Genomic DNA, 24,393 nt, shown 5'->3' on the forward strand with positions numbered 1-24,393 from the left:
CTTCGGGCTTGCGAGCTGAGAACGTTTCTTTTGTATCTTTTGTATTCCATCAGATTATCTAAGATTTACCTGGAGCAGACATTGAGTAATTGCTTATTCCTTCAAAAAGCTGTTTGTCAATGAAAACTATAGGAAGATGTGATTTTTTTTTAACCTATCAGATTGTAAAAAATATCTGAAAGTTGGATAATGTGCTGTGTTGCCAAGGGACAGAGAGGCAGCCTCATCTGTTGCTCATGGGACTGTGCATTGGTGTAACTTCTGTGGAAGACATTTTAGCGATAGCTTTCCATATGGAAAAGATGCACACTCATGACCCAAGGGCTCCACTTCTAGGAATTTATTCCTCAGAGGTTATTTATTACAGCATTGTTTATATTAGCAAAAGATCGTGTCTTAGGCTGCTCTTGCATTGCTATAAAGAAATATCTGAGACTGGGTAATTTATAAAGGAAAGAGGTTTAATTGGCTCACAGTTCTGCAGGCTGTACAAGCATGGCGCAGTCATCTGCCCTGCTTCTGATGAGGCCTCAGGAAGCTTCCAATCATGGTGGAAGGTGAAGGGAGAGCAGGTACTGAGGGCGGGAGCGAGGGAGGCAGGGAGATGTCACACATTTTTAAACTATCAGATCTCTCATGAACTCAGAGCAAGAGCTCAGTCATTATTGTGAGGACGGCATCAAGCCATTCGTGCCAGGTTTGCCCCCAGGACCTAAACACCTCCCATCAGGCCTTACCTCCAACATGGGATCACATTTCAACATGAGATTTGGAGGGGACGGACGTCCAAACCACAGCAGATTGGAAACAACCTAGGTGTCTATCGATAGGAGGCTGGTTAAGCTACCACACACTCATCGCTGGGGTGGTATGTGTGCTCACAGCGGGTGGCGTGGCAGGATCAGGACTGAGCGAGGCTGGGATCTCGTTGTGGCAGAGGGACCAGATGGTTCAACCCTGAGAGCAGAACAGTCACTAGACTGATTCCAGACCCCACATGGGTGTCGATGGATTTCTTGTATCGGCAGAGCCTGGCAGGGCAACCCAGCCGTGGTGAAGATGACAGGCTTCCCAGTCAGGCTGACTTGGGCTTCACGTCAGCTCTGGTATCTGCATCTGAGACCTCAAGTTCCCCAACATTAAAACAAAATTGCTTATTCCTTCAAAAAGCTGTTTGTCAATGAAACCTATAGGAAGATGTGATTTTTTGTTTAACCTATCAGATTGTAAAAAATATCTGAAAGTTGGATATTGTGCTGTGGATGAAACCAACATATATGTATATCTCATAATATCACAATAGTATGCAAAAACTTTCCTTCTGGATAGCTCTGTTCCTCCCCTCTTTATGCTGTTATTATCATAAATTACATCTTTAAACATTTTGTACTCATCAAGATAGATATATAATTATTGTCTTGTGCAAATTGTGTATTATTGGTCTTTTATACCAAATGAAGGGGAATGAAAAATACGAAAATTGATTAATATTAACTTTTGTATTTACTGATACGGTTACCATTATTGGTACTTTTTATTTCTTCATATTGATTTTAGTCTAGCATCCTTTTGTTTTAGCCTGAAGGACTTTCTTTAGTATTTCTTGTTGGTTAGATCTGCTATTGAAGAACTCTCCCAGTTTTTGTTTATTTGAAAATGTCTTAATTTCCCCTTTACTTAAAAAGATGACTTTGTTGGCCAGGCACGGTGGCTCACGCCTGTAATCCCAGCACTTTGGGAGACTGAGGCGGGCAGATCACAAGGTCAGGAGATCAAGACCATCTTGGCCAACATGGTGAAACCCCGCCTCTACTAAAAAAAATACAAAAAATTAGCCGGACGTGGTGGCGGGCGCCTGTAGACCCAGCTACTCGGGAGGCTGAGGCAGGAGAATGATGTGAACCTGGGAGGCGGAGCTTGCAGTGAGCCGAGATCATACCACTGCACTGTAGCCTGGGCGACAGAGTGAGACTCCGTCTCAAAAGAAAAAAAAGACTTTATTTCTAGAGCCGGTTTTGGTTCATGGCAATATTGAGCAGGGTAGAAGAGAGATCCCACACGCCCTCCGCTTCTGCCATGCACAGCCTCCTTCACCATCAGTGTCCTGCCCCAGCTTGGTCCTTTCATTGTACTTGTTGACCCCACATCGACACATCATCCCCCTCCAGAGACCAAGGTTTATATTAGGGTTTATTCTTGGTGTTGTACATTCTGTGGGTTTTAACAAATGTAAAATGACATGCATCCGCTATTATAGTATATTATGGGAAAGTTCTACTAACCTGAAATTCCTCTGTACTCCCCCTGTTCATCCCTCCTTTCCCTCCACTCCTGGCAACCACTGATCTTTTTACCATCTCCACACTTTTCGCTTTTACAAAGTCATATAGTTGGAATTGTATACAATGTAGCCTTTCACATTGCCTTCTGTCACTTAGCAATATGCATCTAAGATTCCTTCATGTATTTTCCTGCCTTCATAGTTCAGAAATTTTCTTTTTTCTTTTTCTTCTTTTCATGTCAGATGAGTAATGCACCCATCATCATAACAAGGTTTCAGGGTAGCACATCTCACACATGCATGTGAATACCCAGCTATCATACTTATGAACTACAAGAAGATCACTCATTTCTTCTTAGTGCTGAATAATAGTCCATTATCTGATGTACCACAGTTTATCTATTCAACTACTGAAAGACATCTTAGTTGCACCCAAGTTTTGGCAGTTCTGAATGAAGCTGTGATAAATATCCAGGTACAGTTTTTGTGTGGACATAAGTTTTCAACTTATTTAAGGAAATACCAAGGAGTACAATTCTTGGATTGCATTGTAAGAATATGTTTGGTTTTGTAAGAAACTGCCAAACTGTCTTCCAGAGAGGCTGTCCCATTTACATTCCCAGCAGCAGTGAACATGAGTTTCAGTTGCTCCTGATTCTTGTCAGTATTTGGTGGTATTAGTATTTTGCATTTTGGCTATGCTAATGGGTGTGTCATGGTGTCTCTTGGTTTTGTTTGTGGTTCCCGTAGGGCATATAATGTTGAGCATCTTCATATGCATATTTGCCATTTGTATATGTTCTTAGGTGAGATGTTCACATCTTCTGCCCATTGTTCAATTGAGGCTTTTCTCTTATTGTTGAGTTTTTGTTGTTATTGTTGTTTTTTGAGACAGAGTCTTGTTCTTGTTGCCCAGGCTGGAGTGCAGTGGCGCGATCTCGGCTCACTGCAACCTTGCCTCCTGGGTTCAAGTGATTCTTCTGCCTCAGCCTCCCAAGTAGCTGGGATTACAGCCGTGCCCCACCACGCCTGGCTAGTTTTGTATTTTTAGTAGAGATGAAGTTTCACCATGTTGGCCAGGCTAGTCTTGAACTCCTCACCTCAGGTGATCCACCCACCTTGGCCTCCCAAAGTACTGTCATTATAGGTGTGAGCCACCATGCCCGGGCTTGTTGAGTTTTAAGAGTTCTTTGGGCCAGGTGCTCACACCTGTAATCCCAGCACTGTGGGAGGCTGAGGCAGGTGGATCACATGAGGTCAGGAGTTTGAGACCAGCCTGGCCAACATGGTGAAACCCTGTCTCTACTAAAAGTACAAAAATTAGCTGGGCGTGGTGGTGCATGCCTGTAATCCCAGCTACTTGGGAGGGTGAGGCAGGAGAATTGCTTTAATCAGGGAGGCAGAGGTTGCAGTGAGTTGAGATGGCGCCATTGCACTCTAGCCCGGGCAAGAGAGCGAGACTCCGTCTCAGAAAAAAAAGAAAGAAAGAAAGAAAGAAAGAAAATCAATGGACTGTAAATCCAAAGGTTTATTTCTGGACTCTCAGAGCTATTCCATTTGTCTGTGTGTCTGTCTTTATGCTAGTACCATACTGCACTGTACCTTTGTAGTAAGTTTTGCAATTGAGTGGGAATATCTAGCTCTTCTTTTCCAGGATTGTTTGGTGATTCTTGGTCCCTTTGAATTTCCATCTGAATTTTAAGGTCAACTTGTTAATTTCTCTAAAGAAGCCAGCTGGGATTTTGGTAGAGAATGCATCAACTCTGTGATGGGTGAGGGAGTTACAGCCATCTTAACAACACTGAGACTTGGGATGTTGTATTAGTTCCTAGGGCTGCTGTACCAAATTACAACAAATTGAGTTACGGTTAAACAACAGAAATCTATGCCGTGACAGTCACGGAGGCCAGAAGTCTAAACACAAGGTGTTGGCAGGGCTGCTTGCTCTCTCTAGATTCCAGGGAAGAATTTGTGCCTTGACTTGTTCAGCTTCTGGGGGCTGCAGGCAATCCTTGGCTTATGGCTGCATCACTCCAGCCTTTGCGTCTGGTCACACTGCCCTCTCCTCTTCTCTCTCAAAATTATTTCTGCCTTTCATGAGGCTATATGTAATTGCATCAGGTCCCACCTGTATAATCTTGGATAAACTCCTCCTCCCAAGATCCTTAATCTACTTAACTTTCTTTGCTATTAATATATAAGATAATATTCACAGGTTCCAGACATAAGAAGTGAATGTATCTTTGAGGAACTACCACAGATGTGTCTCCATTTATTTAGTTACTTTTAAATTTTTTTTTTTTTTGGAGACATAGCCTTGCCCTATTGCCCAGGGTCCAGGCTGGAGTGGAGTGGTGCAGTCTTGGCTCACTGCAGCCTCAACCTCTCAAGCTCAAGAGATCCTCCAACTTCAACCTCCCAAGTAGCTGGGACTATAGGTGCACGCTACTATGCCCAGCTGATTTTTTTCATTTTTTGTAAAGATGGGGTCTCACTGTGTTACCAAGGCTGGTCTTGAAATCCTGGGCTAAAGCAGTCTGCCTGCCTTGGCTTCCCAAAGTGCTAAGATTACAGATGTGAGCCACCACACCTGGCTTAAGTTTCTTTCAACTATGTTTATTTCCAGAGTATAAGTTTTACATTTTAAAATTAAATTTATACCTAAGTATTTTATTCTTTTTGATGCTCTAGTAGGATTGTTCATTACATGTATATAGAAATAAAATTGATTTTTTTTTTTTTTTTTGAGACAGAGGATCTCTCTGTAGCCTAGGCTAGAGTGCAGTGGCATGATCTTGGCTCACTGCAACCTCCGCCTCCTGGGTTCAAGTGATTCTCTTGCCTCAGCCTCCTGAGTCGCTGGGATTACAGGCGTTCACCATCACAACTAATTGTTTTGTATTAGTAGAGATGGGATTTCACCATGTTGGCCAGGGTGGCCTTGAACTCATGTCCTCAAGTAATACACCCCCCCTCAGCCTCCCAAAGTGCTGGGATTATAGGCATGAGCCACCATGCCCGTCCTACAGTTGAATTTTTTATATCTGCCTTTTTTTATTTTTTTTTTTTTTGAGACAGGGCTCTGTCACCCAGACTGGACTGCACTGGCACAATCTTGCTCACTACAACCTCTGCCTCCTAGGTTCAAGTGATTCTTCTGCCTCAGCCTCCCGAGTAGCTGAGATTACAGGCAGCCGCCACCCCACCTGGCTAATTTTTGTAATTTTAGTAGAGATGGGGTTTCACCATGTTGGCCAGGCTGGTCGCAAACTCCTGACCTCAAGTGATCTGCCCGCCTTGGCCTTCCAAAGTGCTGGGACCACAGGTGTGAGCTACCACACCCCCTTTGCTCATTTTTGAATTGGGTTTTTGTTGTTGACTTGTAGTGTTTTTTATTCTGGATATTAATTCTTTATCAGGTATTTTCTTTTGCATAGATTTTCTCTCTTCCTAAGAGACAAGGTCTTGCTATTTGCCTGGGCTGGACTTGAAGCACCTGGGCTCAAGCAATTCTACTGCCTCAGCCTCCCAAGTAGCTGGTACTACAGGCACGCACCACTGTGTGTCCCTCTGTGTTTCTCTCTCTTAATAGTGTCTTTAAAAAGTGTTTTTTGGCCAGGCGCGGTGACTCACGCCGGTAATCCCAGCACTTTGGATACCCAAGGCAGGTGGATCACTTGAGGTCAGGAGTCTGAGACCAGCCTCACTAATATGGTGAAACCCTGTCTCTACTAAAAAAAAAATACAAAATTAGCTGGGTGTGGTGGCACACGCCTGTAATCCCAGCTACTTAGGAGGCTGAGGCAGGAGAATCGCTTGAACTTGGGAAGCAGAGGTTGCAATGAGCTGAGATTGTGCAGTTGCACTCCAGCCTGGGCAACAAGAGCAAAACTCCGTCTCAAAAAAAAAAGTTTTTTTGGCTGCGCGCGCTGGCTCATGCCTGTTACCCCAGCACTTTGGGAGGCCAAGGCAAAAGGATTGCTGGAACCCAGGACTTCGAGACCAGCCTAGGCAATATAATGAGACCCCCATGTCAACAAAAAAAATTAAAAAAAAAAAATAGCCAGGAGTGGTGGTGTACATCTGTACTCCCAGCTACTCAGGAGCCTGAGGTGGGAGGAACACTTGAACCCTAGAGGTTGAGGATACAGTGAAACATGATTGTGCTGCTGCACTCCAACCGAGGCCATAGGCAAGATTCTATCTCAAAAAAAGAAAAATATTTTTAATTATTATGGACACATAATAGTTATGCATATTTATGAGGTACATGTGATGTTTCGATACAGGCATATGATGTATAATAGTCAAATCAAGGTATTTGGAGTATCTGTTCTCTTGGTAGTGTCTTTTGATGCACAAAATTTTTAATTTTGATGAAGTCAACTTATCTGATTTTATTTTTCTTGTTGTTACCTGTGCTTTTGGTGCCATCCAGAAATGCTTGCCAAATCCAGTGTCCTGAATCTTTTCTCCTATGTTTTCTTTTAAGAGTTTTATAGTTTTAGCCTTTACCTTTTTGTTTAACCCATTTTTATTTATTGTTTATTTTTTTAGATGGAGTTTCGCTCTTGTCACCCAGGCTAGAGTGCAGTGGTGCGATCTCGGTTCACTGCAAGCTCTGCCTTCTGGGTTCAAGTGATTCTCCTGCCTCAGCCTCCCGAGTAGCTGGGATTACAGGTGCCTGCCACCAGGCCCGGCTAATTTTTGTATGTTTAGTAGAGACAGGGTTTTGCCATGTTGGGCACGCTAGTCTTGAACTCCTGACTTGAGGTGATCCACCCGCCTCAGCCTCCCAAAGTGCTGGGATTACAGGCGTGAGCCACCACACCTGGCCTAATTTTTATATATGATGTAAGGTAAGAGTCCAGCTTCATTCTTTCCATTACTACAGTGTTTTGATTACTCTTTGGCCTTGTAGTGAGCTCCAGAACTGGGAATTTTGAGTGCTCCAACTTGGTTCTTCTTTTTCAAGATTGTTTTGGCTATTAGGGGTCACTCAATATTTTATATAAATTCGAGGATGGGCTTTTTCATTTCACCAAAATGTGACTTCGGGATTTTGTTGGGGATTGCATTGAATCTGTTTGAAAGTATTTTATTCCTTTTGATTCTATTATGAATGGAGTTGTTTTCCTAATTTCCTTTTCAGGTTGTTCATTGCTGGTATATAGAATTGCAACTGATTTTTTGTTTGTTTGTTTGTTTGTTTGTTTTTGAGACACAGTCTCACTCTGTTGCTGTGGCTGGAGTGCAGTGGCGTAGTCTTCGCTCACTGCAGTCTCTGCCTCCTGGGCTCAAGTGATCCACCTGTTACTGGTAGAGGGTGTTGACTCCAAGTTGTCCAGCTTCTTGGCATTTTGAACAAAGAATTGGACAAAACACCCAGCAAAGCAAAGAAAGAATGAAGCCATGAAAGAGCCAAAGCAAGGATTTATTGAAAACGAAAGTACACTCCACGGTGTGTGGTGGGAGCGGGCTGAGCAGCGCCTCAACGGCCTGCATACAGAATATTCTGTCCAAAATCCTCCAACTAGAGGTTTGCCATTGGCCACTTCATGCTCACCTCATGGAAATGAAGTGGTGGTCTGCAGTTGGTTGCTTTCAGCATCAATCAGAGGCTGAAATGGAGGTTACAAATGTTACACTCTTGTGCAACATCTGATTGGTTGCATTTTGCAGCCAATCAGAGGCTAAGGTAAAGTTATAAAGTTGCAAAAGAGGACTCCACCCACAATTAATCTGATTGGTTGCGGACAGCCAATTTCCCATCTACCACGCAGAAAAGGTTGGGAGTTTGCAAAGGGAGTAGCCTCTGGTCCTTTTGTTACTTAGGCGTCGAAAGTTAGGGTTTTCCTTTCAATTTAGTTGGGCATGAAACAGCCATAGGTTCCCTCCCCCAGATCCTATTCTCCTGCCTCACTCCTACCTCAGTCTCCTGAGTAGCTGAGACTACGGGCACAGAGCACCACGCCCCCACGCCCGGCTAAGTTTTGTATATTTTGTAGAAATGGGGTTTCGCCATATTGCCGAGGCTAGTCTGGATCGCCAGAGCACAAGCTGTCTGTGTGTCTTAGCCTCCCAAAGTGCTGGGATTACAGGCATGAGCTACCACACCCGGCTGCAACTGATTTTTAAGTGCTCATTTTGTATCCTGCAATTTTGCTGAATTCACTTACTGTTTCTAACAGGCGGATGGGTATTTGGGAGGGGGATGTGTGTGTCTGTGTAATCTTTAGGATTTTCTACAGCCATATTTCTTTTTCTTTCTTTCTTTCTTTTTTTTTTTTTTTTTTTTTGAAGACAGAGTCTTGCTCTGTTGCCCAGGCTGGAGTGCAATGGTGTGATCTTGGCTCCCTGCAGCCTCCACCTCCCGGGTTCAAGGAATTCTCCTCTCCTCTCTGCCTCGGTCTCCCAAGTAACTGGGATTACAGGCAAGTAGTGCCTGCCACTACACCTGGCTAACTTTTGTATTTTTAGTAGGGGGTGGGGGGGTTTCACCATGTTGACCAGGTTGGTATTGAACTCCTGACCTCAAGTGATCTGCCTGCCTCAGCCTCCAAAAATGCTGGGATTACAGGCTTGAGCCACCACACCTGGGCAATTTTTTTTTTTTTTTTTTTTTTTTTTTTTTTTTTTTTTTTTTTAGTGAAAGCAAGTTTATTAGAGAAGTGAAGAAACAGAAGAATGGCTATTCCGTAGAGCAGCTCCGAGGGCTGCTGGTTGGCTGCTTTCAGAATTCTCTATTTGCCTTTAGGGTTTGACCATATGACTATAATGAGTCTCAGTATGGGTCTCTTTAAGAATATTCTTTTTGGGTTTCCTACCTTTTGGATCAAAATATGCATATCTTTCATCAGATTTGAGAAGTTTTTGGCCATTTTTTCTGTGAATGTTTTTTTCTGCCCCATTCTGGTCTCCTCTGATGTGTATGATTGTTCACTTGACCTTTAGACTGTGTTCATTTTTCTTCATTCTTTTTCTTCATTCTTCAAATTGTATAATCTTTCTTTTCTTTTCTTTTCTTTTTTTTTTGTTTTGAGACGGAGTCTCACTCTGTCACCCAGGCTGGAGTGCAGTGGCCGGATCTCAGCTCACTGGAAGCTCCGCCTCCCGGGTTTACGCCATTCTCCTGCCTCAGCCTCCCGGGTAGCTGGGACTACAGGCGCCCGCCACCTCGCCCGGCTAGTGTTTTTTTTTGTATTTTTTAGTAGAGACGGGGTTTCACCGTGTTAGCCCGGATGGTCTCGATCTCCTGACCTCGTGATCCGCCCGTCTCGGCCTCCCAAAGCGCTGGGATTACAGGCTTGAGCCACTGCGCCCGGCCCAAATTGTATAATTTTTCTTGTGTGCAGTGACTGAAGTTTTTGTTCTTCACAATCAGCCAGTGACCTGACAAGGTTTCTTCCTTCCCAAAAGGTACTCCCATCCCTTTGTATCTTCTGATAGATGCTTTTGAGGGAAGCTTCTGTAGCCCAGGAAGGCTGAATGCAAGGCAAGGTCTGCTTCATTCCCTAAAGGAACCACTAGACCAACCAAAACCCTGAACCCATGCTTTGGAGGACAGGGTCCCCACTGCCTACTCTGGCACCAGCCGGATATCCCAGGAGTGCAGGCTGCTGTCCTCCAGCTCTAGGGCAGCAGGAACAGGGGCTGAGGAACAGGGTTGGTAGCAGGCCCATAAGGATCTGAAATGATTCCAGAGTTTTGAAATAGTTGATTGCAGTTGCTCAGTAGTTTCTGTGGGAGCGTCTGACCTCCTAGAGCTTCCCGCTCCACTATTGCGCACAATGTCACTCCTCCCAGTGTTTTTGATCATACACAGATGATTCTGGTCTTATTACAGCTATTACAATGGTAGCTGCAAATGTGCTCTTCTTGTTCTCTCATTTCTTCTATTTCTGTTATTGGCTATTTCCAGTAAAAAAGAGGAACTGTTGCTTTCTTTACAGTAGATTTATGTTAGAAGTTGATATTGATGCTGAGAATAAAGTTTCCTATTTTTGTAATGATATATATAGAGAGAGCTCATTTTATATACATAGAAGTGTGTGTGGATAATCTCATGTCTATAACTAATTATATCGGTATTTTGTAATTATATGGATACACATATAAATTTGCTATAGTCCTGGCATGAATATAAGTATGTATGGATATAAAAGTCTTTACATATATTGACATACAGTAGGAACTTACAGGATTAGCTATACATGATTATTTATCTTGGAAGCTATAAATGCCCACCCAGCTTGTAGATGGAGACATGTGTACAGTCCCAGACACAGTTGCCTGTTTAATGGGGCATGGTAACATTTATTCAGTACTTGCCATCTATTAGGCACAGGTCTCAGTACCTAACATGTTAGCATGCTTAGCATTAGCTCTTTTAATGCTCATAATGTCCTAATCGGGTTGTTCAGATCAGGAAACTGAGGTTCAGGGAGGTGAAGTAATGTGTCCAAGGTCACAAAGCTAGAAAGTGGCAGAACCCACATTAAAACCAGAGACTTTGACAGCACAGTCTGGCATTGATAGGTACTGAGATGTCTTTTTTTTTTTTTTTTTTTTGAGATGGAGTCTTGCTCTGTCCACCAGGCTGGAGTGCAGTGGCGCGATCTCGGCTCACTGCAAGCTCCGCCTCCTGGGTTCAAGCCATTCTCCTGCCTCAGCCTCCCTGGTGGCTGGGACTACAGGCGCCCGCCACTGCGCCCGGCTAATCTTTTTTTTGTATTTTTAGTAGAGACAGAGTTTCACCGTAGTCTCGATCTCCTGATCTTGTGATCTGCCCGCCTCGGCCTCCCAAAGTGCTGGGATTACAGGCATGAGCCACCGCGCCCGGCCTGAGATGTCTTTTTTTAGGAGACCATAGAAAGATAGGTGTTCTAGGACAGTTTTAATATTTGGTATCTTTGTAGTTTTTAGTCTGAAAATCTACTTTGTAGGGAAAGTAAGTATTATACTGATTAACACTTAAATGAGGTATAAGTTTATTTTTATATTTTTGGGACTGGAACAATAAAAAAGTTTCTTAAACCTTATTTGATTAAAAAAAAAAGGGGAAAGCCTTTCAAACTTGATTGTTGAGCTATTTCAGGTCTGTGCCTGCAAAATGAATAAATAGCAAAAATTTTGAAAAATTAGCAAAAACCATGAAAACAGTTAAAGCAGAAGTTAATCCTAATAGCTCAGAACTGCCGGAGTGTGAAGCTTGATTCCTACTGGCAAGGCCGTTTGAAGTAGCACTGAGGTCCGCTCAGCTGGAAGGTAGGCACTGGCTTCAGTGTTTTATTGGGGTTATAACATCTTTCCAGATAAAAAAGGAACACCCTCAAAGGGCTGCCTCAGCCCTGTTCTTTCTGGGTGAGCGGGATTTACAGAGAGCCTTGTTGGGAATGGCTTCTTGTTACGGACACTCTGGGTCGCTAGGTGATCGGCACTCCTAGGCTGCCTCCGAGTGGTCATGAATCCCTTCTCTGCCCTTAATGCTCAATGGATTCTGGGGGGCATAGCTTAAATTCCCTCGTCACTGTGCATAAATTAACTAAATTAAATGCAAACCAACACCTTGAGCCTCCGGCCTCCAGAGGGCTGCACGGTCCTGCAGAGTGATGGCCACATCATCTGTCCTTGGGGCAGTGTCCAGTTTGTTTGGGGACAGGCTTTTCACCTCTGGATGAAAACAGGATTTTCTTTCACTTGCTGGCAAAGTTTATGTTTGTATCTTAAATTAAGCTTTATAGCATTAATATCATTGAGAGCCTACTCATTCCAGTTTCCAAAAATGAAACTAAGAGAAACTGTGTTGCTTTTTATCAATTTTGTAGTCAGCTGCTGAATGCTGGCCAGGTTTTCCAGTGATTTTGATGTGCAAACATTTTATGCACATGTGGAATACTGAGTATTAATAATTCAGTTTGCATGAAGAAGAAACTGAAGAGGCCTCTGAACTGCCCAGGTAAACAGTGTGTATTATTACAGTGACCTGCTTGTTGTGAGACTGCACTGAGGCACCTGCCCAGGCCTGGGAGCCCCCGGGAACCCGCAGGGGTGTGCAGTGGCAGTGCTGGACGAATGTCTTGGTCCTGAGAGTTCAGGGAAAGCTCCCTGTTTCTTTCTTCCCCCCCGTGGTCTGTGGAAGGATGATAGAGAAGGGGTGTCCTTGCTTCTACCCTCATGCAGAGGCTTTGGGAAGTCTAAACAGAGGGCTGTGGGTGGGCGGCTCACGCGCTGTGGCCTCTCTGGGGAGAGTTAGGGTGGCTGTCTTTCTCCCGTCAGTGTTCTGTCATTTGCATTGGTTGTATTTCCAAGTAGGGAGGGAGGGGAAGGCCGATTTGCAGCAAGGCACCGCTGGAAATAGGGTTTCAGCAGCATGAAACTCGGATTCTGGGCACCTGTACGTACGTGGGATGGTAGTTCTGGTGTCCCTGGTGGCAGTATTACAGCGTGTAGTGAGTAAGCAGCAGTCTCTGTATGGAGCGCCTGGCCCTTTCAGTCATCGCCCCCTTAGTAGCAGATTTTTAGTCCACCCTGTAGACCATGAGGCCGCAAGTGGCAGGAGCTGGGACTTGCCCAGATCTGAGCTGCCTGCCTTGGCCACGCAGGGGCCCTGTGGCCTCACAGCAAGGTGTGGGCCAGGTTGCTGGTTCTCTGTGGCTAAGGAGTCAGCATTGCCAACCGCTGTTTATCCAGGGTTGTCTTTGCATGGATCAGGAAGATCCTGCTGCTGTGAACCCTGTCATGTGACCTTGGCCTGTCTCTGTTGACCCTGGCAGTAGGAGCATGGCTGTTTGCTGACTCCTTACCCCTGCTGTCCCAGCTGATTCCATGAGTGTGCACACAGCTGTGCAGTAGGGAAATTGGACACTGGATTCTGGGCATCAGCACTCCTGCTAGGGCTAGCCGACCCCAGCCCTGCCCATGTTAGTGTACGTTTTGGTAACATTTATCAAGTGCCTGCCGGTCACTAAAGGGCAACACTCATGTCATTTGATCAAACACTGTAGGTCAGTGGGCAGGGCCTCTCCAGCAGCAGCTGACAGCCCAAGAGCCCTGGCTGGCAAGTGTCTTCTGCTGCCACCCTGAAGCCCAGCTCCGTGCTCCCTGACCCTGTGTTCCCCAGCCCTGTTCTCCCCGGCCCTGTGCTCCCCAGTTCTGTGCTTCCCCACCCCTGTGCTCCCCAGTTCTGTGCTCTCCCCAGTTCTGTGCTACCCACCCCTATGCTCCCCAGTTCTGTGCTCCCCAGCCCTACCCATCACCGTGACCTTGGGGCCAGGCCGTGTCCATGCCTGGGAGCAGAGGCCATGCCATGGTTGGCCAGCCACACATGGCAGCCTAGGACCATGTCTGCCCTGGCTGTGCCCCTGAGGGCTGCCCACCGTCTACACCAGGTCCAGGGCGTCAAAGGATTCCTCACCCAGAGGATGCTGGGGTGAACTGAGAGAACTCTGGAAAGCAAATGTGGGTGTAATTTACGTTGTGGGGGAAGAAAGAAAATATATCACGCAGTATTTTTACAGGACCTGGCAGACTCCTCCCTTCCATGGTGGTCCACTGTCCAGGAGTGAGGCCTTTTCATAGGACCACAGGCCACAGCAGAGGTAGGGGAGCCCACCCCTCTCAGCCCCTGCTTTCCGAGGAAGAAGCTGGACAGAAACAGAACTCCCCTTGCCTGGCAACCACAGGAGTCCCCTCTCAGGACAGGACCAGAGGTGCACAGTCCACGCCCATGCCTCCCTGCCCTTCATTCGACGACACATGTTCATCTTCCAGTGGCATTGCGGAGTTGGGATGGGCCAGGGGCGGCCACCAACATCTCACACCGAGGTGTCTTTCACCCAGATAAGCCAAGCTCCAACCCCAGGGGAGTCCCCAGCCTGGGCAGGGTACCATGTTGGTCCCGTGAATGCTGCTGGGGCGGGTAGAGGCTGAGTCCCTGAGAAAGGGGGAGGGAGAGAGACCAACCGGCAAGCATGCGAGTGTAGATGTGCAATTAACGTGACGTGCATTTCGACTCTCGTCAGGAGCCTCGTTAATGGTGGCCTGTGGTGCCACCGTGGGCCTGAAGGAGACAGTGTCGTGAGGTAGCTGTGCCCCCCACAATGGGACGGTGAAGGCACGAAGCTCGTTTCTGGGTTCCTCCTCCCCAGAACCACCCTCCACTGGCAGCAGCCCAGGGCTGCCCCTCCAGGGGGCCTCCCAGTGACGTGCTGAGGGTGGTGCTACCTGACAGCCACACTGCTGTGCACTGAACTGAAGTTCAGTGTTTACGCCGGTATTCTGTACTCTGTTTTACTTTTGTGTGTGGGGAGGACTGGCTCCATAATGAACTTCACGCCTCCCCAGGAGCACTGCTGTGTTGTATGTGCAGAGCCAGCAGGTGCGTGGCTCTTTGACATCAGTTTTTGTTTTGTCAAATAACATACTCACATGGCTTAAAAATGAAAACATTCAGGCCAGAGGTGGTGACTCACACCTGTAATCCCAGCCCTCTGGGAAGCCAAGGTAGAAGGATCACTTGAGCCCAGGAATTTGAGACCAGCCTGGGTAACATAGGGAGGCCCCATCTGTACAGAAAAATTTAAAAGTAGCCGGGCAGGGTGGTACACACCTGTAGTCCCAGCTACTTGGGGGCTGAGGTGAGAGGATCACTTGAGCCCAGGAGGTTGAGGCTGCAGTGAGCTGTGTTCAACACCACCGCACCCCAGCCGACATGAGGGAGACTCTGTTTCAAAAACAAAGAAAGGCAGAAAGTTTAAAAAAGTGTATGTTGACATCAACTACCCTGCTGTGTTGCCTTCATCTCTCCATCTGTCTCCTTAGAGGCAACCACGTTTCAGTCTTAGATATTTCTCCTGATACTCATGTCCATACCCTAACTATACTGTTTTATGGCATACAGAGTATGGACAAGGTAATTAAACGTCATTCTGCTGTCATTTCTTATACTCTTTAGGCTCCCCAGTGGCCACTGTGCGTTTTTGCTGTTGTCACTGCATAACATTGTCCACTGCAGAACCCACAGGTTGACCGTGATTATACTTCTACTCTTTTGCTGGGTTTGGCTTTATAGAGGCTGATGTTGTCTGGGATTTTACTGGCTTATCGTTTTGTTTTGTTTTGCTTTTTTTGTTTTTTTTTTTTGGAGACAGTCTCACTCTATTGCCTAGCCTGGAGTGCAGTGGCATGATCTCAGCTTACTGCAACCTCCGCCCCCCAGGCTCAAGCGATTCTCTTGCCTCAGCTGGGATTTCAGGCGCCCGCCACCATGCCTAGCTAATTTTTGTATTTTTTGTATTTTTGTGGAGACAGGATTTCACCATATTGGCCGGGCTGGTCTGGCACTCCTGACCTCAAGTGATCCACCTGCCTGGGCCTCCCAAAGTGCTGTGTTTATAGGCGTGAGCCACTGCACCCAGCCCTGGCTCACTTTTTAATGAACTTATTCTTATTTTTTCCAAATGCTCCATTGGCCCTGTCAAAAGCCTATCCCTATTTTTCCCAAATGCTCAGTGGGCAGTACACAGCAGTCTGTTTGGGGTCGGTTACCTCCCATCCCTGGCCTGGCTGAGCTCCTACACCAAAGCCTCCCATCTTGGATGGAGCCCAGATCGTGAGCCTTTGTCTTCGACTTTCTTGGTTCACCCCTTGTTTTGCTGAAGTGTGTGCTCAGAGTGGATTTTATAGCCTCTTGGGTAGGTGGAAAGCCATCTCCTACCCTGAGCACATGGAAGGCCCTGGGTTGGCTCTGAGCTTTCAGCCTTGCTGCTGCGGGCATGGTGCCGTTCTGATCCCTGCTGCTGTGATGTGGGGCTGCTCCTTCTCTCTGGACATCTGTAGGGCTCACTCGTTAGTTTGCTCTGAGGTTCACGAGGGTGTGCTTGACGCGGGTGCTTTTCATTTGTTGTCCCAAGCGGAACGACTTTTCCATCTGTGTGCTTGGAAAAGTGTTGTATTATTCTAATCACTTCCCCTTTCCTTTCCCTTGGCTCCCTTTTCTGGGCTTTTTGAGGATGTGTAGAGCTTCAGGATTGATTATGTTGCAGGAGAGGGAGGCAAGGAGAAAATCCAGATAGAAGTGCTACAGGAGAACAGAGTTGAGCAGTTTCAGAAAGCAGGGCACCATATTTTGAACATTTTTCTTTCTTTCTTTTTAAAAAATATATTTTACTTAAATTTAATGGTGGTAAAAAACACAACATGAAGTTTACCCTCTTAACCGTTGTTAAGTGTGCAGTTCTGTAATGTTAACTAGATTTGCTTAGGTTTGTAACAGATCTCTAGAACTTCTGCCTCACCCCAGTTTATAAAGGTATAACTGACAAATAAAAATGGCATGTATTTATGGTGTACAAAATGATGTTTTGATACATGTATACATTATAAAATTGTTAAATCTAGCTAATTAACATATCTGTCCCCTCTCATACTTAATACTTTTTGTGGTGACATTTAAGATCTACTCTCGTAGCAATTTTCGAGTATAAAATATGTTATTATTAACTATAGTCACCACGTTGTATAGTAGATCACCAGAACTTATTCATGTCTTACCCGAAACTTTGCACCCCTACCCAACACCTCCACGTCCCCCGACACCAGCCCCTGGTCACTCCTGTTCACTCTTAGCTTCTCTGCAGCCAGCTGCTCTAGAGTCCACATCTGAGTAAGGTCTGTGGCATTTGTCTCTCTGTGCCAGCCTTATTTCACTTAGCATTAATGTCCTCTAGGCGCATCCATGTTGTTGCAAATGACAAGATTTTCCTCCTTTTTGAGGTGTAATAATATTCCATTGTACACGGAAGTACAGTGAGTCTTTTGTATCTGTGTGTTGCACATCTGTGGATTTAACTAACCATGAATAAAAAAATGTAGTAAGGCCTGTGACAGTTGCCTCTATACTGAACATGTAGAGGGTTTTTGTTTTCTTGTCATTGTTCCCTAAACAATATGGTATAACAACTACTTACACAGCATTTACCTTGTTTTAAGTATTATACGTAATCTAGAGGCGATTTAAAGTATACAGGAGGATATGCATAGGTTATAGGCAAATACTACATAATTTTAGAGAGGGACTTGAAGCATCTATGATTTTGGTTTCCATGAGGAGTCCTGGAACCACCCCCTATGGATATTGAGGGATGACTGTATGGTCACACACCACATAATGTTTCAGTCAGCAATGGGCTGTATATACAGTGGTGGTCTCATAAGATTATAATACCGTAGTTCTGTACCTTTTCTGTGTTTAGATATGTTTAGATTACCATTGTGTTACAATTGCCTCCAGTATTCAGTACACAAACCTGCTTGTAGCCTAGGTTTGTGGTAGGCCATGCCTACCACACTCTGTGATGTTTGCACAACAATGAAATCACCTAACAACACATTTTCAGAACTTATCACCATTGTTAAGTGATACATGACTGTATCTCTTTGATACATCTCTTTGAGATGCTGTTTTGAATTCTTTTGGTTATTGTTACAGTTGAGCGCAACTATCTGGGGCTGGCAGCGCAGGGGTAAGAAGAATTTACCAAGAAAGGCAGAGAGAAAATAGAAAAATACCTTACAGGTAGGTAAGGTATTTTTCCTACCTGTAAGAAGGGCGGGAAGAAAGTAGAAAAATACGTTGCAAGGGAGCACAGGCACAGCAGGAAGAGAGGAGCTGACTGCAAAGAGACAAAGCTTTGTTGGGGATTTTATAGAATAGTGTTTATGCTGCATGCTGAAGAGGGCTTTGTGCAGTACTGATAAGGCCAAGGTTGCAGTGAGCTAACGTGCAGGTGTCTGGTGAGAAGCTGGGCACAGGAGGACTGTGTATCCTGGGCCAGGAAAAAGGACAGACTTAGAGCTTACCTACTTTTCTTTTGGCTTCCCTTGCTCCCACCAGCCTGGCCCTGCAGTGCCTTCAAGTTTTCAAGTTTGATGTAGTTCCCTTTGTGTATCTTTGCTTTTGTTGCCTGTGCTCTTACTGACATATCTAAGAAATCGCTGCCAAATCCAACATCATGAAGCTTTCTCTCTGTTTATAAAACTATTACACTATTTTAGTTAAAACTATAAAAAAATTTCATAGTTTTAGGTCTTACATTTAGGTCTTTGATCCATTTTTGGTAAATTATACAAAAGGTAATTTTTGTATGTGGTAGAAAGGAAGGGTTAAACTGAGTTCTTTTGCTTGTGGATATCTATAGTTTTCCCTACAGCATTTATTGGAGAGACAGTCTTTTTACTGTTTTTGTGGTCTTGACACCCTTGTTGAAGATCATTTGACGGTATGCATAGGGGTTGATTTCTGGGGTCTGTTTTCTGTGCCATGGGTCTATGTCTGCTTGTGCTGGGACCACACTGATTTGACTAATGTATGGAATCGATTTTTAATTTCCCTTTTTTTCTCTCTCATTTTTTATCTTTATTGTTTAGATACACTTGATAGGAGCTTTCCTTGTCTTCTGATCCTGCTGTTGACATCTGTTTTGCCACTGTAACATGTCAGTATCCAGGAAACCTCCCTTGGTATCGGATCGTTCTTTTTGCCCAGCAGTCTTGTTTCCTGGCTGAAGTGGCTTTCCTCTCTCCTTCTGTGGCTAAAGTGGCTTTCCTCTCTCCTTCTGTGGGTAGTGCAGTTTCTCTGAGTGCGCGCGTGTGTGTGTTGGGCTCAGCCCCTTCATTATTCTCCTCTCCTACATCCTCCTTGCATCACCGGCTCCAGACTCCAGGGAGTGGAGGGTGTGTGAACGCTGGAATTCTGAGCCCCACCTTCAGGCTGCTCCACTGCTTCTGAGACCCTCCACAGTTCCGCGGGGTTCATGGCTTGTCTGCTGTCTTGTCGCCTGGGCTGTGTTCTGGGGCTTTTGGATCCCAGGGCAGCCCCTTGAAGTGGCCAGCCTCTTTGCAGCGGGGTTCCTATGTGGCTGAGCCAGGCCGCTTTCCAGGTGAATGCAGTCTTCTGTGGAGCGTTGGGGTTTTTCTAAGCTTTCCTGGCCAGGGTTTCCAACTGCCTCATTTGCTAAGGTTGGTCATGGGGTATTTGAGAGACTACAGAAAGACGCTTCGACCCTCTTCCTGGGGTGAGGGGAGGACAAGTTCTCTTGGGTGTATGCGAATAGAGACAGTACCTCCTCGTTTCCTTTATTTTGAAAATGTGGCTGGATGTTGTCTTGGATGGGGATTAGGCCACGTGCTGGTGAATTGTCACAGAAAGGTCTTTGACTGGTTTGTAGACCTGCTGTGTCTGACTCACCTGTTTGCCCACACCTGACTCACCAGTAGGTGAAGCACCTGCTCTCTGGGCAGAGTCTGAGACACAGGAGTGAGGGAGAGGAGAGGAGAGGGGCAGCTCTGAATGCTCAGTAACTCAGCCATGGGCTTGAGAAGGCTCGGTGCAGCCTTGAGAAGGCGCAGGGGCTGCCTGTACTTCCCTGCTCACGTGGGGATGGTGAGGCAGAGCTGCAGGTCCGCTTGGGGGCTGGCTGGTCAGATGGGTGGGCTTGCCCTACTGCCTGTGCCATGAGCCTGCGAAGACAGGGCCAGAGGGGACCGCTCTTTCCCACACGCCGGCCCTGCTGGCCAGCCCTCCTGTGGATGCCTTACTCGTAGTCATATGGGAATTGAAGCTCCTTCCCTCTTCTGGAAATCCCAACCCAGCCTCATAAACGTGAATCTGGGGCTCTGGGAGGAAGGGAAGCGATGTGGCTGGGGCCTCCTGAGAGCCCCATACATGGAAGGGACCGGCAGGCCCAGCTGCTGTAGGTGGCGGGGAAGGAGCTCATTCTCCAGCCTTGCTGCCCCTGCAGTCCCAGCCGTGGCAGGGTCTTTCCTTTTTTTGTGCTTCTCTTAGTTCCACAGGGGGTTTGCAGTGTCATGGGCCAGACCTGGCCACACATAGAGCTGTCCTTCTAGGGGCAGCCAGGGCTCTGCAGACCCCAATTTGAGACTTTCCCCATCTTGTTTAGAAAGGGAAAGATGCCCATGAGAAAGAACTTTGAGTCCCCATTTTGTGCCTTCTCCTGTGTAGTAAAAATAGCTGTGGTATAGGGAGAGCTGAGAGCCAAGGCCAGGCACCCCCGGCTGGCTTAGGACTTGCCCACAGCCAGGAGATGAAGAGATCCCTATTTTACCCTCTGACGTTGGGAAAACAGCCCAGCCGCATGTTTCCTCCAAGCCTGGCTGTTTGGGAAGCACTCCTGGACCTTCCCAAAGGCATGGCCTGTGGGGCATGGTCAGGAGGAAATAGTGGTTGGTTCACGCCTTTCAGAGCTTACAAAGAGGAAGGAGCAGGGGTGTTTGATGCAGGAGGTTTTGTCTTCTCCCCTACCCCTCAGATTACATATGCCCATACAAGCAGGAGGTGATGTAAGAGAAAACCCTGGATTTGCCCATCTCTCTCTGAGAATACTTTAGATACATCATGTTACAGCCCTGCACACAAAAGCACATTGTATTTTTTAAAATAGGGGAGACAGGGAACGATCTCTCAGTGCAAGTTTCAAAACAAGTTGGAAAATAATGTATTCAGTGCTATACTTATTATACATAAGTATGTATATACATGTGTGTCTGTGTGTTATGTACGTGCGTGTGCCTCACCGCCCATCTATTCTAGAGTCTTAGAAATGATCTCGGCCGGGCGCGGTGGCTCAAGCCTGTAATCCCAGCACTTTGGGAGGCCGAGACGGGCGGATCACGAGGTCAGGAGATCGAGACCATCCTGGCTAACACGGTGAAACCCCGTCTCTACTAAAAATACAAAAACTAGCCGGGCGAGGTGGCGGGCGCCTGTAGTCCCAGCTACTCGGGAGGCTGAGGCAGGAGAATGGCGTAAACCCGGGAGGCGGAGCTTGCAGTGAGCTGAGATCTGGCCATTGCACTCCAGTCCGGGCGACAGAGCGAGACTCCGCCTCAAAAAAAAAAAAGAAATGATCTCAAAGCCTGCGTTCCAAGCAGTGATTCTTCTGGGAAGCAGGGAGGGTAGAGGGACAGGCTTATTTTGTTTTCTTTATTTTATATACTTTAAATGGTTGAACTGGTTACAACTAAACATAAAATAGAAAAAAAGTGGAGGAATTTTCAAAACAGATTTTTTCATGATTCTTGGAGACACAGGAAAGGGCTGGAAATTGGGCCCTGGTGGGCTGGGTGAACCCTGAAGGCATCCTGCTCACCTTCGCCTGGGGTCCTTCCACCAGCCACTCTGCCCTCTCTCCCCTTCCCTGCCTTTCACATTCTGAATTTTACCACTTGTCTTTCTTTTTCATTTCTTTCTTTTTCTTTTTTTTTTGAGACAAGGTCTGGCTCTGTTGCTGAGGCTGGAGTGCAGTGGCACTATCACAGCTCACTGCAGCCTCAACTTCCTGGCCTCTAGGTGATCCTCCTACCTAAGTCTCCCAAGTAGCTGGGACTACAGGCATGCACCACCACACCCGGCTAGTTCTATTTTTTGTAGAGATGGGGTCTCACCATGTTGCCTGGGCTTAGTTTGCTTTCTGATTTATCATTTATGGTTTTCTGTCCATTTTCTTTGTTAGCATCTCAAAACAGTCTGAAAGAGGAGGCAGATGTTCACAGTTCACTCCTCTTCGCCCTGTCTGAACTTCTCTGTACTCCTGTCTGAGAAGGGTTGAGTAATTTGATTAGCAGATGGGGCAGGCCCTTGCAGATGCTGAGCAGATTATCATTTTCACCTGCATGCCGTCTGAAACTATGAACCGGTGTGTTCATTCTCAGTGTAGATACTGGCTGTTTTTACAGCTTATCAACAGGTGTTCAATTAAAAGGTCAGCTGTGTTCACTTTCTACAATCAATTTAATGTCACCATGAAGATTCTAATTAATTTTTTTTTTTAAGAGACAGGATCTTGCTCTGTCACCCAGGCTAGAGTGCAGTGGTGTGATCACGGCTCACTGCATCCTTGAATCCTGGGCTCAAGTTATCCTCCTGCCTTAGCCTCCTGAGAAGCTGAGACCACAGGCTCATACCACTGTACCTGGCCAACGTTAATTTTTATATCATTGATTATATTATTTTCCTGAGTAAGATGAGGAGCATGCACATTTTCCACTGGGGAGTTGATCTGAACAGATTTTCAACTCCTCATACATTCTTCTTCTGACTCCGACCTCCCTACTCCATGTGGATGATGGCAAGTAAATGCTACCCACCACATTAAAGTGACATCTATATAGAACTGGCATTTACTGTGCTGTGCCTTACTGGAAAGGGATGTTGCTTCATTGTTTCATGTTTACGAATTACTTGATTATGAATGAGCTTGAAGGACTTTTCATCTTGTTGTTTGCTTATATTTTCTGTTTTTTAGAATTGTTCCTTAGTTCTTGTGCCTACCTTATAGGCTGAACCATATGAAATCGCCATTTTTGTGGGTCAGTATGATGGCCTAATATTGGTGGTTTTATGTGGTTTATCTGAATATCTTTAGGCCTTAATGTTTTTTATGTTTTAGTAACATTTTCTAGTTACTAAAGTGTTCTACTTGTTCTAAAATTTTTGAGAGATATAAAAATATACAACATAGGAAATATAAATGTGTAATACCATGAAAGCATTTCTTAGTTTTATTTATTTATTTTTGAGATGGCGTCTCGCTCTCTTGCCCAGGCTGGAGTGCGGTGGTGCGATCTCGGCTCACTGCAAGCTCCACCTCCTGGGTTCACGCCATTCTCCTGCCTCAGCCTCCTGAGTAGCTGGGACTACAGGCGCCGCCACCACGCCTAGCTAATTTTTTTTTGTATTTTTAGTAGAGACAGGGTTTCACCATGTTGGCCAGGATGGTCTCAATCTCCTGACCTTGTGATCCACCTGCCTCAGCCTCCCGAAGTGCTGGGATTACAGACGTGAGCTACTGCGCCCGGGCCAATGAAAGCATTTCTTACCATTTTGGTGTATTTTTTTCTTTTTTCCCCTTTTTTTTTTCTTTTTTTTTTTTGAGACGGAGTCTTGCTCTGTCGCCCAGGCTGGAGTGCAGTGGCCGGATCTTGGCTCACTGCAAGCTCTGCCTCCCAGGTTTACGCCATTCTCCTGCCTCAGCCTCCCGAGCAGCTGGGACTACAGGCGCCCGCCACCATGCCCGGCTATTTTTTTTTTTTGTATTTTTTAGTAGAGACGGGGTTTCACCGTGTTAGCCAGGATGGTCTCGATCTCCTGACCTCGTGATCCGCCCGTCTCGGCCTCCCAAAGTGCTGGGATTACAGGCTTGAGCCACCGCGCCCGGCCTTTTTTCCCCTTTTTAAAAATATATTTTCCTCCAGAAAGTTGCAGAAACTTCTTGGTAGAATTGTTATAAGGCATAAATGAATTATTATATGTTAACTGACCAGTAAGTATATTAGTTATTATGATAAAGTTTTTATTCTTCTACACTGCCCATGCTATTGAATATTTTTCAGAAATGTGATTTTCGACTGGGTGCAGTGGCTTACACTTTGTAATCCCAGCACTTTGAGAGACCACAGCAAGGGATCACTGAGTCCAGGAGTTTGAGACCCGCCTGGGTAACATAGTGAGACTCCCATCTTGGTAAAAAAAAATTTTAAATAAATTAGCTGGGCACGGTGGTATGCATCCATAGTCCCAGCTACTTGAGAGGCTGAGGCAAAAGGATCTCTTGGGCCCAGGAGTTCAAGGTTACAGTGAGCTATGATTGTGCCACTGCACTCCAGGCTGGGTGACAGAGTGAGACCCTGTCTCTAAACAATCAAAAATAAATAGATGTGAATTTCAAGACTGTTTAATATTCTGTCATATAAATACACAATAATTTGACAAACTATTCTTCTGTTGGATATTTTAGGTTATTTTCTTTCCTGTTCTTATATAAATAATATTCTGATGAACTCACATTTTTGTCTGTAGCTCTATTTTCTTAAATATAAGGAATTTCATGTAAGTGAGATACTAGGACAGTTAATATTTTAAGTATTCTTCATATACAGACAAAGTACCCCCCAGAAATGTTTGCCAATTCCTTCCTCTAGCAGTGGGCGAGATCCCCTGCTTACAATAGGCATCCAGGATTTTTAGTCTTGATAATTTGACAGTTACAAATAGCATATCTTGGTTTTAATTTGAGCATTTTTAGATGGTTATT

At 45.6% G+C, this 24,393-nt stretch overlaps 1 protein-coding gene and 1 non-coding gene across 2 annotated transcripts in view; one reads left to right on the forward strand and one right to left on the reverse strand.

Annotated features, from left to right (window-relative positions):
* NINL (ninein like) overlaps positions 1 to 24,393 on the forward strand; it is a 134,405-nt gene that overhangs the window by 39,284 nt on the left and 70,728 nt on the right. The gene's annotated exons all lie outside the window — the stretch shown is intronic.
* On the reverse strand, positions 2,519 to 2,623 carry LOC115893085. Its single transcript, XR_004053040.1, has one exon. It is a non-coding gene; the product is annotated as a small nucleolar RNA U13 (small nucleolar RNA).

The sequence above is a fragment of the Rhinopithecus roxellana genome, chromosome 13 (genome assembly GCF_007565055.1).
Source record: "Rhinopithecus roxellana isolate Shanxi Qingling chromosome 13, ASM756505v1, whole genome shotgun sequence".
Taxonomy (NCBI): Eukaryota; Metazoa; Chordata; class Mammalia; order Primates; family Cercopithecidae; genus Rhinopithecus; species Rhinopithecus roxellana.